Source organism: Bos mutus, chromosome 26, assembly GCF_027580195.1.
Source record: "Bos mutus isolate GX-2022 chromosome 26, NWIPB_WYAK_1.1, whole genome shotgun sequence".
Classification (NCBI taxonomy): Eukaryota; Metazoa; Chordata; class Mammalia; order Artiodactyla; family Bovidae; genus Bos; species Bos mutus.
In genome coordinates, this window is record NC_091642.1 from 41,377,302 (window position 1) to 41,391,515 (window position 14,214).

General features: G+C 40.1%; 1 protein-coding gene across 10 annotated transcripts in view; it reads left to right on the forward strand.

Moving 5' to 3' along the window:
• Positions 1-14,214, forward strand: part of RNLS (renalase, FAD dependent amine oxidase) — a 318,654-nt gene that overhangs the window by 233,331 nt on the left and 71,109 nt on the right. The gene's annotated exons all lie outside the window — the stretch shown is intronic.

Here is a 14,214-nt window from a genome sequence, read left to right on the forward strand (position 1 = left end):
GAATCACCTTTTGGTTTTGGTTAACTATCTTTGAGAGGATTTAACTTCTCAGTGGAATTCAGAAAATGGCAGTGTAAGAAAGGCATGGAAAATGAGTCATTAACTCTCTCTTGTTTTATTCCAATTCTCCATTTTAACAAGAAACCTACCAGAAAAATCTGGTAATTTTATCAACTCAAGTGTTAACTTCAATGAGTATTTAAGCAGAACCAGATAAAACCTGCTATACTAGAATATTCAGATTCCACTCTTTCAATTACCAAAATTTTCCAAAAAATTCCAATTTCCCAATTACATCATAAACGGTTACCCTAGTAATTGGTGAGTAGTTGGTGACAACTACTCTGTATTTTGTATGTCATTCTACAAATATTTAAAGATCCAGGAAGTTATAAAAGACTTAAATACACTCTCCTATAAAATTATAAGGCTTCCCAGGTGGATCAATGGTAAAAAAAAAAAAAATCCCCCTGCCAAGCAGGAGATGCAGGTTTGATCCCTGGGTTGGGAAGATCCCCTGGGGAAGGAAATGGCAACCCCCTCCAGAGAGGTCACAAAGCATCGGACAGGACTGAGCTTAGTCGCTCAGTCGCACAGCACAGCACATAATCAGAAAAACCTAATCAAATTAGGGATTCAGAAATGACCTTTGTGAAATTAATTAGCAGCACACTTGAAATGAGGGGTGTGTAATTCATAGGTATACCTCAGAATGTCAGTGTTACAAAGGTGTTTGTGGTTGACACATTGTGACTTTTACACAAAGCTGCATGCAGGTTGGGCTTCTCTACTCCATAATGTAGATGTGCTATCTCGAGCATGAGCCCTTAAGGTCAACATAGAGGTGAGAAAGAAACGGAAGACATGCCATAACTTTTAATAGCCTTGGACTAGTTGGGATGCACTTCACTTCCCATCATGTCCTCTGATCAAAGCTAGTTACATGGTCCAGCTTAACTGCCATGCTGCTGCTGCTGCTGCTGCTAAGTCACTTCAGTCGTGTCCGACTCTGTGCGACCCCATAGACGGCAGCCCACCAGGCTCCCCCGTCCCTGGGATTCTCCAGGCAAGAACACTGGAGTGGGTTGCCATTTCCTTCTCCAATGCATGAGAGTGAAAAGTGAAAGTGAAGTCACTCAGTCGTGCCTGACTCTTAGCGACCCCGTGGACTCACCAGGCTCCTCTGCCCATGGGATTTTCCAGGCAAGAGTACTGGAGTGGGTTGCCATTGCCTTCTCCGAATTTCAGGTAGCATGTGAACCATTTGGTGAAAATTAACTATCTCTGCCAGACAATATAAAAAAATAGTGCAAATATATTTCCTAATATTAAACAAAATTTGCTATACAAAGGTACTATGAACCACTCATATTGCTATATCATAGGTGATATATTTTATCAATTTGAAAAGCTTTTCTTAAATTGTAATCTCTTTTATGTTAATATTTCACTTGATAGTAACCATTAGAATCTAACTTGGATGTCTTCTTCAGACCCTTTTCTTTAATGTTTAGGAGAGAAAAATGCTCATTTTGTAATAATTTCATTTTATGACCATGATTTTTCTATATAATCTGTAAATTTGGGCAGAATTCATTTTAAAAGAATTCTATGTTCATTTCTTCTTAAAAGTGAAATATTATAATAAAAGTTGACTGTAAGGAAATGAACTTCATAAGAAAAGAAATATCTTATATTCTTTGCTCTCCAAATTATGAGTCTCCATAAGTTATTCATCAGTCATGCATTCAATGAATATTTATTGCATTTCACTGATGGGCCAGACATCATTCTAAGTGTTCAGGTGAATAAGACTGCTCTTCTACTGCTTACATTTGACAGAGAATATTTAAACATATTACAGAATAATGATAAAAAGTTAGAATTCCTTATCAGCAAAATTTCAACAGTATTTAATCTGATATTCTCTTGTATCCTTGTTATTTTATTTCGGCAAATACTTGTGAAATGGAAGTATCAGTATCTCTGTAGGACACTGTCTTTTCATCTAGTCAGTATTCCTAGTCAGGTCTTTAGTAATTCTTGTTACACTTACAGGAATATAAAAATGTACCTTGTTTTAAAGGGATAGTAATAAGCTCTGAAGCCATATCTGCTCCACTGAAGAAGATAGAAACGGTTCTCTATTTTGAAATCAGTCTCCTGGGGTCTCTCCTCCTTACTTACACAGGCACACCTCGCTTCCTTGCATTTCACTTTACTGTGCTTAGCAGATATTTTATTCTTCACAAAATGAAGGTTTGTGACAACCCCATGTCAAGCCAGTCTCTCGGTGCTGTTTTTCAATATCATTTGCTCACTTTGTTTCTCTGTGTCACATTTTGGTAATTCTCATAACATTTCAAGGTTTTGAATTATTATTATATTTGTTATGATGCTCTGTGATCAGTGATCTCTGATGTTACTACTGAAATTGTTTAGGGGCATCAGAAACTGTGCCCATATGACATCGAATGGCCATTCCTCCATGTCTCTCCCTCTCTCCAGGCCTCCCTATTCTCTGAGATACAACAATATTGAAATCAGACCAGTTAATAACCCTACAGTGGCCTCTAAGTATATAAGTGAAAGAAGAGTCACATATCTCTCACTTTAAACCAAAAGCTAGAACTGATTAAGCTTAAGGAGGATGGAATGCCAAAAGCCAGGAGCAGCCAACACCTAGGCCTCTTCTGCCAAAGTCAGCCAAGTTGTGAATGCAAAGGAAAAGTTCTTGAAGGAGATTTAAAGGGCTACTTCAGCAAATAAAAATGATAAGAAAATGAAACAACTTTGTTACTGATAATGGAGAAAGTTTTAGTGGTCTGGATAGAAGTACAAGCCAGCCACAATGTTCCCATAGGCCAAAGTGTAACTCAGATCATGGCCCTTACTCTTCAGTTTTGTGGAGGCTGAGCGGTGAGGAAGCTGCTGAAAAAAAGTTTGAAGCTAGCAGAGGTTGGTGATTTATGAGGTTTTAGGAAAGAAGCCATCTCCATAACTCAAACACACAAGGCAAAGAGGCAAGTGCTGATACAGAAGCTAGGGCAGGTCATCCAGAAGATCTAGCTGTGACAATGAATGAGTGTCTACACTAAACAACAGATCTCCAGTGTAGACGAAACAGCCTACTTTTGGAGGAAGAGGCCGTCTAGGACTTTAATAGCTACAGAGGAGAAGTCAATGCCTGACTTTAAAGCTTCAAAGGATAGGCTGACTGTCTTGTTAGGGGCTAATCCAGCCGGTGACCTGAAGATGAAGCCAGTGCTCATTTACTATTCTGAAAATCCTAGGGTCCTTAGGAATTATGCTAAATCTCTTCTGCCTGTGCTCTATAAATGGAACAACAAAGGTTGGATGATAGCACATCTGTTGACAATATGGTTGACTGAATATCCTAAACGCACCTGTGTGGCTCAGCTGGTAAAGAATCCACCTGCAATGCGGGAGACCTGGGTTCGATCCCTGGGTTGGGAAGATCCCCTGGAGAGGGGAAGGGTACCCACTCCAGTGTTCTGGCCTGAAAAGTTCCATGGACTGTATAGTCCATGGAGTCGCAAAGAGTCAGACAGGACTGAGAAACTTTCACTTTCTTTTACACTGATACCTAATGCTCAGAAAAAAAGATGCCTTTGCTCATTAACATTGTATCTAGTCAACCAAGAGCACTAATGGAGAGGTACAATTAGATCAGTGTTTTCATGCCTGCTAACACATTTTGAACTGTGGTGTTGGAGAAGACTCTTGAGAGTCCCTTGGACTGCAAGGAGATCCAACCAGTCCATTCTGAAGGAGATCAGCCCTGGGATTTCTTTGGAAGGAATGATGCTAAAGCTGAAACTCCAGTCCTTTGGCCACCTCAAGTGAAGAGTTGACTCATTGGAAAAGACTCTGATGCTGGGAGGGATTAGGGGCAGGAGGAGAAGGGGACGACAGAGGATGAGATGGCTGGATGGCATCACCGACTCGATGGACGTGAGTCTGAAGAACTCCGGGAGTTGGTGATGGACAGGGAGGCCTGGTGTGCTGCAATTCACGGGGTCGAAAAGAGTCGGACACGACTGAGAGACCGAACTGAACTGAACTGAATACAACATTCATTCCGCAGCCCATGGATCAAGAAGTAATTTTGACTTTCAAGTTTTATTATTAAAGAAATAATTTTGTAAGGCTACAGCTGCCGTAGATAGTATTCCTCCAATGGATCCATACAAAGCAAAATGAAAACCTTCTGGAAAGGATCTGTGATTCTAGATGCCATTAAGAACATAATTCATGGAAAGAGGTCAAAATATCAACATCAATAGGAATTTGAAAGAAGTTGATTCCAAACTTAGTGGATGACTTTGTGGGTTTCAATATTTCAGTGGAGGAAATAACTGCAGATGTAGCAAAAGAACTAAAATTAAAAGTGGAGGTGGTAGAATTAAAACTGAATTGCTGCAATCTCATGATAAAAGTTTAACAGATGAAGAATTGCTTCTTAGCAATGAGGAAAGAAAGTAGTTCCCTGAGATAGAATCTACTCTTGGTGAAGGTGCTGTGAAGATTGTTGAAATTACAACAAAGGATTTAGAATATTACATGGGGCTTCCCCAGTGGCTCAGCGGTAAGAATCTGCTTGTGATGCAGTATCCACGGAGATGCAAGTTCAATCCCTGGGTCGGGAAGATCACCTGGGAAAGGGCCTGGCAACCAGTATTCTTGCCTGGAGAATCCCATGGGCAGAGGAGCCAGGCAGTCCACAGTCCATGGGGTCACAAAGAGTCAGACATGACTGAAGCGACTTAGTATGTAGTAGTATAAGCTTAGTTGATAAAGCAACAGCAGGGTTTGGGAGGAATGACTCTAATTCTGAAAGTCCTACTGTAGGTAAAATGCTATCAAACAGCCTTGCATGCTACAGAGAAATTATTCATGAAAGGAAGAGTCAGTTGATGTGGCAAACTTTATTGTTGTCTAATTTTAAGAAATTGCCACAGCCACCTCAACCCTCAACAACCACCACCCTGATCAGTCAGCAGCCATCAACATCAAGGCAAGACCCTCCACCAGCAAAAAGTTTACACTGTTTGAAGACTTAGGTGATGGTTAGCAATTTTTAGTAATGTGGTATTTTTAAAAAATTAAGATATGTACATTTTTTTAGACATAATGCTATTGCATACTTAATAGACCACAGTATGAGAAATATAATTTTTATATGCACTGGGAGAATGAAGAATTCATGTGACTTGCTTTATTTTGATATTTGTTTATTGTGGTAGCCTGGAACCAAACCCACAATAACGCTGATCTGGGTCTGTGTCGTTTGCCTCATGGTACTGCTCTAGTGAGATCTATCTCACGCCTCCACCACTGCAGCCACCAGCCCACCACTGAGAACCCTAGGGATGAAAGAACCTTGGAAATCTAGTTCTCTTACCATCACTCACATGACAAATGATATTCACACTCACAACATACATCATGAAGATAGCTCAAGTTATTGTGAATCTCAAGAGGCTTAGCATTCTCACACTCGGATCACATATATCGAAATACACATACTCAACAGTAATGTTATTTTCAGAATGAACTTGAATCCAACTTAATGTATCTTTAGAAAGCAAAGGATTCTCAATCCTGGTTAGAGCTAACAATTTAACTCTTGTTAGTTGCACATGATTTTCCACAGAGCTGTGACATTTGTGAATTATTTATCTGTTTCCATGTGTGAATTGAGTATCTGTGGTATGTCAAGAACTGTTCTAGTTGGTAGCAGAGCTGAATCCAGAATTCTTAAACAATGTAGTATGTTTTCTTACTGTACTATAAAATAGTTTGCTGCATTTACACTCAAAAGTGGGATGGAAATTAAAACCCTAAAATCTAGGGCAAACTCAAAGCTCAGATAAAGGAAAGTATTTTCATCATGTTGGTCCTATGCATTCTTAGTTTTAGTCTCTTCTTTGAGAGCCAGGGATTTCTGCCTTAGTGACAGCATGGAGTGATTAGGGAAAGAATGAGCTTTACTTTTCAAATTGTCACCAATATCTGGGCCTCCATTTTATAGTCATGGAACATTAAAGTTGAAAGGAATCTGAAGATACCAAACTTTTCTAACCCCTTTACTTCACATATAAAGAAACTGAGGCACAGAAGGAGGATTTCGTTTTTGTTTTTCATAATTATTAAGTTTTCTAAAGAAACTGGTAAAATCTAACCTTTTTTTAAATATTGGAGATATCAAGTAAGATTAAGGGCAGACAAGAGGAGAAGAGAAGAAAGAAATGAAATGCATTTGTCAGAACAAGCATACCTATGCCAGGCTTTGTACTAGATATTTCATATGTTTAGGTTAGTTTAGGTTACAAATAGGGCTTCCCAGGTGGCTCAGTGGTAAAGAATCTGCCTGCCAAGCAGGAGACACGGTTTGATCCCTGGGTCAGAAAGATCCCCTGGAGAAGGAAATGGCAACCCACTCCAGTACTCTTGCTGGGATAATCCCATGGACAGAGGAGCCTGGCGGGCTGCAGTCCATGGGGTTGCAAAAGTGTTGGACACAACTTAGTGACTAAACGCAACAGGTTACAAATAACATAAAACCTGATTTGGATGTCTCAACACCCCTCCCTGCCAGAAAAAAGAGGAGGAAGAATTTATTGGTATCGTTCTTGAAAATTCAAAAAGTAACGCTTCAGGCATGTCCAGATTGATCCATGAACATCATGAAGACTTAGTTTCTGTCCATTTCTTGACTCTGCCTTTTGCTGCATTGGATTTATTCGTAGTACCAATCATTTCAGTGCCAAGTTTTACAAAGAAAGAACCTATTTCCCCATAAGCTTAACGCTAGTCTAGGAATTGAATCTCATTGACCTGATCGGCCTGCCTTGAGTTAATGCATTGCTAAACAAATCACTTAGTTAGGAAAGGATTAATTGATCAGTTACTCGGGTCACCTTAATCAGGGGTGAAAGTAGTGGGGAGGGTTGATCCCCTAAAACAAAATTTAGCTACTGTTGCCAGTGAACGCTGAACGGGTAAGGTCTGCTACGCAGATACTCACTCATATGACCTTTGTAACTAGCTTGGAGGTCAGTATACTATAGTATGCCTTTTCTCTAAGGGGTACTGGGTTGTTTGAATCTATTAAGTAGATCACTAGGCAGAAGATCTTCACCACTTGTGAACTGGTTTGAGTCTTCAAAACCAATTCAGTAGGAAAAGAAATACTAAAATGAATATCTGTAGGCAATGTATTTTTTTTCTGCCTATAGTTAACTGTCCATCCCCCCAGGCTCAGCCCAGCCTGTCATCCCTCATCCTTTCCACCTCTCACCTTGTTTATTCTGAAACCTTATCCACTTTGAGGATTTGGTGCAACACCTTGATGCTTATACTACTCCATTCTCAGGACTCGAAGATGCGCCTCTAATCAGCAGAAAACTATCCCCAGTAGTTCAACCCTGTCCCTGTCCCCACCCTCCTGACCCCATCCCACAGCCTCTGGCATTCAGTCCTCATAGGTATTGAGGAAATAGACAACATGTTTATTATTCAAGTAGTTTGGATTACTGGTGAATGTTATCATTTACTGCTCAACTGGCTGCAGATGGCAAACACACTTTCTGTGAACAGTTTTCCATTGTTTACTGGTAGATTATTTCCTGCATTTGTATACATTTATTTATACTGGAGCTATGGGGAAGAATCTTCTGAAATTGGAAGTATGAACTTTTGGGTAATGCTCATGTTATTTTCAATTCATCGTGTGGGATTTTACACACTTGCTTATATTTAACTAAATGCCTATCAGAATGGTATCATATACAAAATTGTTTAGAGGATGTCCCTGCATCTTTTTAAACATAAGAAATCCAAACATATGTAGCCTGGGATAACAAGGATTGCAAAGATACATGTGTAGTCATTTTAAAACTTTCCTTCCTAGTTTCTATTTAAAGTGGCAAATGCATACATTCCTAGATATATTAGTAGTCACAGGCCTTATAATAGGCAAGTCAAAGACTGAAAGAAGAGAAGAAACAAATAAGTCTTTTAGTTTTTTTTTTTTTTAAAGCTAGTACTTCCAATTCAATAATGGAGAAGTCCCTCCTACAGATATAGTTGGAGGCAATGAGATTGCCCAGGACATGAGTAGGGCTCTTGTAAGTGAATTTTGGCTTCTGTAACATACACACACACACACACACACACACACATATACATATACATCCAGTCCCATCATTTCATGGCAAATACGGAAAACAGTGACAGACTTTATTTTCTTGGGCTCAAAAATCACTGCAGACAGGGACTGCAGCCAAGAAATTTAAATGTACTTGCTGCTTGGAAGGAAAGCTATGACAAACCTAGACAGCCTATTGAGAAGCAGAGATATTACTTTTCCGACAGAGGTCCGAATAGTCATGCTGTGGTTTTTCCAGTAGTCATGTGTGGAGGTCACAAGGCTTAACTGCGCAAAATTGATGCTTTTGAACTGTGGTGTTGGAGAAGACTCTTGGGAGTCCCTTGGATAGCCAGGAGATCAAACCAGTCAGTCCTAAAGGAAATCAACCCTGAATATTCACTGAAAGGACTGATGCTGAAGTTGAAGCTCCAATACTTTGGCCACCTGATGAGAAGAACCAACTCTTTGGAAAAGACCCTGATGTTGGGAAAGATTGAAGGCAGGAGAAGGGGTTAACAGAGGATGAGGTGGTTGGATGGCATCGCCGACTCAATGGACCTGAGTTTGAGCAAGCTCCGGGAGGTGGTGAAGGGCAGGGAAACCTGGTATGCTGCAGTCGATGGGGTTGCAAAGAGTCGGACACAACTGAACTGTAACTGTTTGTATGTATGCATGCTAAGTCGCTTCAGTCATGTCTGAAGTCCACTAGGTTCCTCTGCCCATGGGGATTCTCCAGGCAAGAATACTGGAGAGGGTTGCCATTTCCTCCTCCAGAGGATCTTCCCAACCCAGGAATCAAACCTGCATCTCTTGCATCTCCTGCACTGGCAGGTGGGTTCTTTACCACTGGACCACCTGGAGGCCCATATAGATACTGGTGGTAAAGAAGCCGCCTGCCAATGCAGGAGATGCAAGAGACACAGGTTCGAGACCTAGGTCAGGAAGATCCCCTGCAGGAAGAAATGGCAACCTGCTCCAGTATTCCTGCCTGGAGAATCCCCATGGACAGAGGAGCCTGGCAAACTACAGTCCATGGAGTCACAAAGAGTTGGACACGACTGAGTGACTGAACACAGCACAACTTATATGTAAGAATTGTTTGAGATGCTTATTAAAAAGCAAATAAACCCTGCAGGTGGTCCCTCTGAATAGTGAGGTCTAGTTCCTGATTCTGAGCCAGCAGCAAGCAAACACACTGCTGAAGAAGTGGAATGCCAAGTTGCAGAGGGTCAGATGCAGTTTGTGTTGGCTTTGCTAGGAAAATGAGGAAGGAGAGAGAGACAACAGGTGCACCTGTATCTCCCTCTCTGTCTCCCTTTCCCCTCCCCACTCTTCTTCCTTCCTTTTACCCTATGCTTTCATCATCAAGAGTGAGTTACTTTTTTGTTGTTGGACTTACTAACGTGATTGGCTTACTCCTTGTTACATTTGCTGCTGGGCTCCAGAGCCATACAAAAGAGCCAAATTGTAGTAAGAGCTCTCATGGCTAGAGGACAAGGATAGTTAAGCCAATTCCACATTGGGAGGGAGAGGGAAACTTACCACCAATGCCACTGACAGGGGGAAGGAGGACGGAGAACTGACCACCCACCCCTCAAACTGTGTGGCTCTCAACACCTGGTCCCTTTTCTCTCTTCCAAGGAATCTGTTTCCTAAAGTTAATTTTCACACAGTCAAGACCATACCAGTTAGAGATATGGCTCTCTAACTGGTTTGGCCTAGGTGCCATCTCCCCACTAAGATGTAAGCTTCTAAGAGGCCACAATGGTACCAAACTGAACTAAGCACCCACATGCTCATTTGACTGAATCAGTAATTAAAGAAACATATTCATTGATTTTTTTTTTTTTTTGATCCTCTTGGTCTGCAGCTATAGTGTCTGCCACTCCTTAAGTTTCTTTAGTCTAAACTTCCCTGTCAGAGATAGAATCTGAAACTGGCCTTAGGGTAACCCAACTCCTGCCCCTTCTTTGACAGATATGGCTAACAGCAAAGTTTAACAGATGAAAATGGTCTCTGAAATATTTGCCTGTAAATAAGGATGTCTCCAGAGAAAGAAATGGCAACCCACTCCAGTACTCTTGCCTGGAAAATCCCGTGGACGGAGGAGCCTGGTGGGCTGCGGTCTGTGGGCTGCGGTCCATGGGGTCGCTAAGAGTCAGACACAACTGAGCAACTTCACTTTCACTTTTCACTTTCATGCATTGGAGAAGGAAATGGCAACCCACTCCAGCGTTCTTGCCTGGAGAATCCCAGGGACAGAGGAGCCTGGTGGGCTGCCGTCTATGGGGTCGCACAGAGTCGGACACGACTGAAGCGACTTAGCAGCAGCAGCAGCAGCAGCAAGGATGTCTCAGTAAGTCTGAGCTTGCTGTGTGAGTGAGAGAGTAGTATATTCATGTAATTTTAGAAGAAAGTAGTCAGAAATGGTGACAAATTTGGGTCAGAATTGGGAGGGGAATATTCTAAGTTAAAACTATCCGTATATCCAATTTTCTAGGACAATATAAAAACGCATTCTTCCTCCACTGCTCTGTTATATTTGTTGTCCTGTACTAAATATTTACTATATTTTAGGATTTTTTTTCCAGAGAGATCTGTTCTGATTCACTGGCTATTATAGTCAACCAGTAGCAGGCTGATTTGATTGCTGTGTCTTTATGATACATTTAAATGTATGGTAAAGTAAGTCTCCATTCAATGATTTTTTTTTTTCAAAAACATGTTTTAATATTCTCATTCCCTTATTTATTCTTTAGGATTATTTTAAATTCAAAAAAACTTGTAGAATTAATTTACAATTTTGTTTCTTTACTAGTTACTGTTGGTATGTAGGGAAATCAATTTAATATCAAAAATTTTTTAATTAATTTGATGAATTTTATGTTGACTTACTATTTTAAAACTTGATTTTTTCCTTCTTCACTAATGTTTATAAATCTTATTTTTATTTTTTATCTTAGTGCATTACACTAGTAATGTTAAATAGCATTGGTATTACTAAGTATCCTTGGTGTGTGCTAATTTTACCATGAAAATCTGTATTATTTCATAGTAAAGTATGATATAGACCAACAGCTTAAGAAAGCTATTCTATCTCATTTTGAAAGAGTCAATTTTTTCATGTTGTATATCTTTTCCATGGTTTGATATTAAAATGTTACTGGATGCCTTTTAAATACATATTGAGATTATCATGTTTCTTTTCATTGTCCCTGTTTATATGAAAGAACATACCTGTTAACACTCGTAGAAGAATGATCTATAGTTTGGTGTATGTTTATATATGTCGATGTGATGTATGTATCTGTAGTCAACATTATACTAGCTTGACAATTTTAAACTACTCACAAGTAAAACAGTTAGGTCCTGAAGTATTTTTGTTGTTGTTGTTTTGAATATTTATTGATTGTGTTTTCAATTTCTTCTATACATTTTAGTTTATACTGATTTATTTTATAACGAGTTAATTTCAGTAACTTTTTTCCCAAGAAAAATTAGCCTGTTTCTTTTAGATTTGAAAGTTTTTTTAACATGGATGGGTATACTTTTATGGCTTTAAAGAACTTATTTGCTGTTTCCTATCTGGTAGAGGAAGACACTGGGAATGCTTGCCTATTTTTGAGTGGAGTGGAAAAAACAAAAAAAGAAATAGAATATCTCCTCTGAGATGCCAAGCCACATATCCACCCTCAGGCAGATCTGGTGCCAGAATTCATTCTGCTAGTATGTTCTAAAAACCCAGTTAAAGTAGCCATATGCAGTATTGCCTCCAAGGTACCTGGCAGAAATGAAAGTAAATCTCTAAAGGAATAATCTTTAAACTTAGGCCTTAAAGAATTTCTAACCCCAACCCTAATGTATTTGATTTTAAGCTACAAATGCTGCTGCTGAGTCGCTTCAGTTGTGTCCGACTCTTTGCATCCCTGTGGAAGCCTGCCAGGCTCCTCTGTCCATGGAATTCTCCAGGCAAGAATACTGGAGTGAGCTGCTATGCCCTCCTCCAGGGGATCTTCCCAACCCAGGGATTGAACCCACATCTCTTAGGTCTCCTGCACTGGCAGGCAGGTTCTTTACCACTATAAGCCCTAAGCTACATATAGTTAGATATTATTTTCTGGATGCGATACGACAACCTTTGTCTTTAACTAAACAGTATTTAGCCTGCTATTATCTGTTATTATGACTGATATGGCCATGGATCTGAGGTGGCAAAAATATTTATTTCAGCACAAATTTCGGTGTCTGTTGGGGGAATGGTGACTTCTGTAGCTTTGAATTGCAGGTATTTCATTTGCTGCGCTTAGTTGCTCAGTCATGTCTGACTCTTTGCAGCTCCATGGACTGTAAACTGCCAGGCTTCTCTCTCCATGGGGGTTGTCCAGGCAAGAATACTACAGTGGGTTACTATGTCCTCCTCCAGGGGTTCTTTCCAATCCAGGGATCAAACCCAGGTCTCCAACATTGCAGGTGGATTCTTTACCATCTGAGCCACCAGGAAAGCCTAAGAATACTAGAGTGGGTAGCCTATCCCTTCTCCAGGGGAGCTTCCTGACCCAGGAACTGAACCTGCATTGCAGGTGGAATGTATACTACCTGAGAGGCTTGTCAATCTCAATGTTATATTAATAGTATGTGATGATGCTGCTGTTCTTACTAATATCAGCTTTTAGTGTCTCGACTCCCCACCCAAAAATGTAAACTAAAAGAAATGTAGTGTCCACTTCACACTCATTAGGATGACTATTTAAAAAAAAATAAAATGCCAAGTGTTTGGCAAGGATGTGGAGAAATTAGAACCTTTGTGCATTGCTGGTAGGAATGAAAAAATGGTGCAGCCACTATGGAAAATGATCTGGTGATAGAGCAATAACTTAAACATACAATTATCACATGAATCAGCATTTTCACTTCTGGGCGTATCCCCAAGAAGAAGTGAGAGCAGAGACTTAAACAGGTAAATTGTACACCCACGTTCCTAGCAGCATTACAATATCCAAAAGGTGAAAGAATCAACAAATCTGGTATATACACACAATAGAATATTATGTGGGTTTAAAAAAGAAGAAAATTCTGACACCTGTTGCAACATGGATGAAGCTTGAAGACATCATGTTAAGTGAAATAAGCCTTTTACAAAAGGACACATCGTATAATTCCACTTATGTGAAGTACCTAGAGTGGTCAAATTCATAGGAAGAGAAATAGAATGGTGGTTGGACTTCCCCAATAGCCCAGTTGGTAAAGAATCTGCCTGTGATGCAGGAGACCCTGGTTTGATTCCTGGGTTGGGAAGATCCACTGGAGAAGGATAGGCTACTCACTCCAGTATTCTTGGGCCTGCCTTGTGGCTCAGCTGGTAAAGAATCTGCCTGCAATGTGGGAGACCTGGGTTCAATCCCTGGGTTGGGAAGATCCCCTGAGAAGGAAAAGGCTACCCACTCCTGTATTCAAACTTGGAGAATTCCATGAACTGTATAGTCCATGGGGTAACAAAGAGTCGGACACGACTAAGCGACTTTCACTTGGCAGGGGCTGGGGCAAGTGGGAAGTGGGGAGTCAGGAATTAGTGTTTCCATGCCTATTGAATTTCAATTTGGGAAGATAAAAAGTTCTAGTGATCAGTGGTGGTCATGTTTACAGAACAGTGTAAATATACTTAATGCCAGAGAACTATATACACTTAAGACAGGCTTAAAAGGTAAAATTTTTATTATATGCATTTTACCACAATAAAACAAAGCCAAAAAACTGCTGTGCCTATACGCAGGAATAATCCACCACTGTTCCTAGGGTTTTAATATAAGAATTAGTCAATACTTTGAGAGAAGTCAACTCTGTTATCCTTTCTAAAGCTGTTCTTACCACAACTCAGAGGTCAAAACAAAAATATTTTCTAGGGGTGCCTTATGTTTGTATAGCACTTTGTATTTGAAGAAGACTTTTATGTATCCAAACCCATTTAATCCTCATGACAGCCTTATAAGGTAAGTAGTATTACTCCCTTCTAATTGATGGAAGAAAGTGGAGCCTAAGAG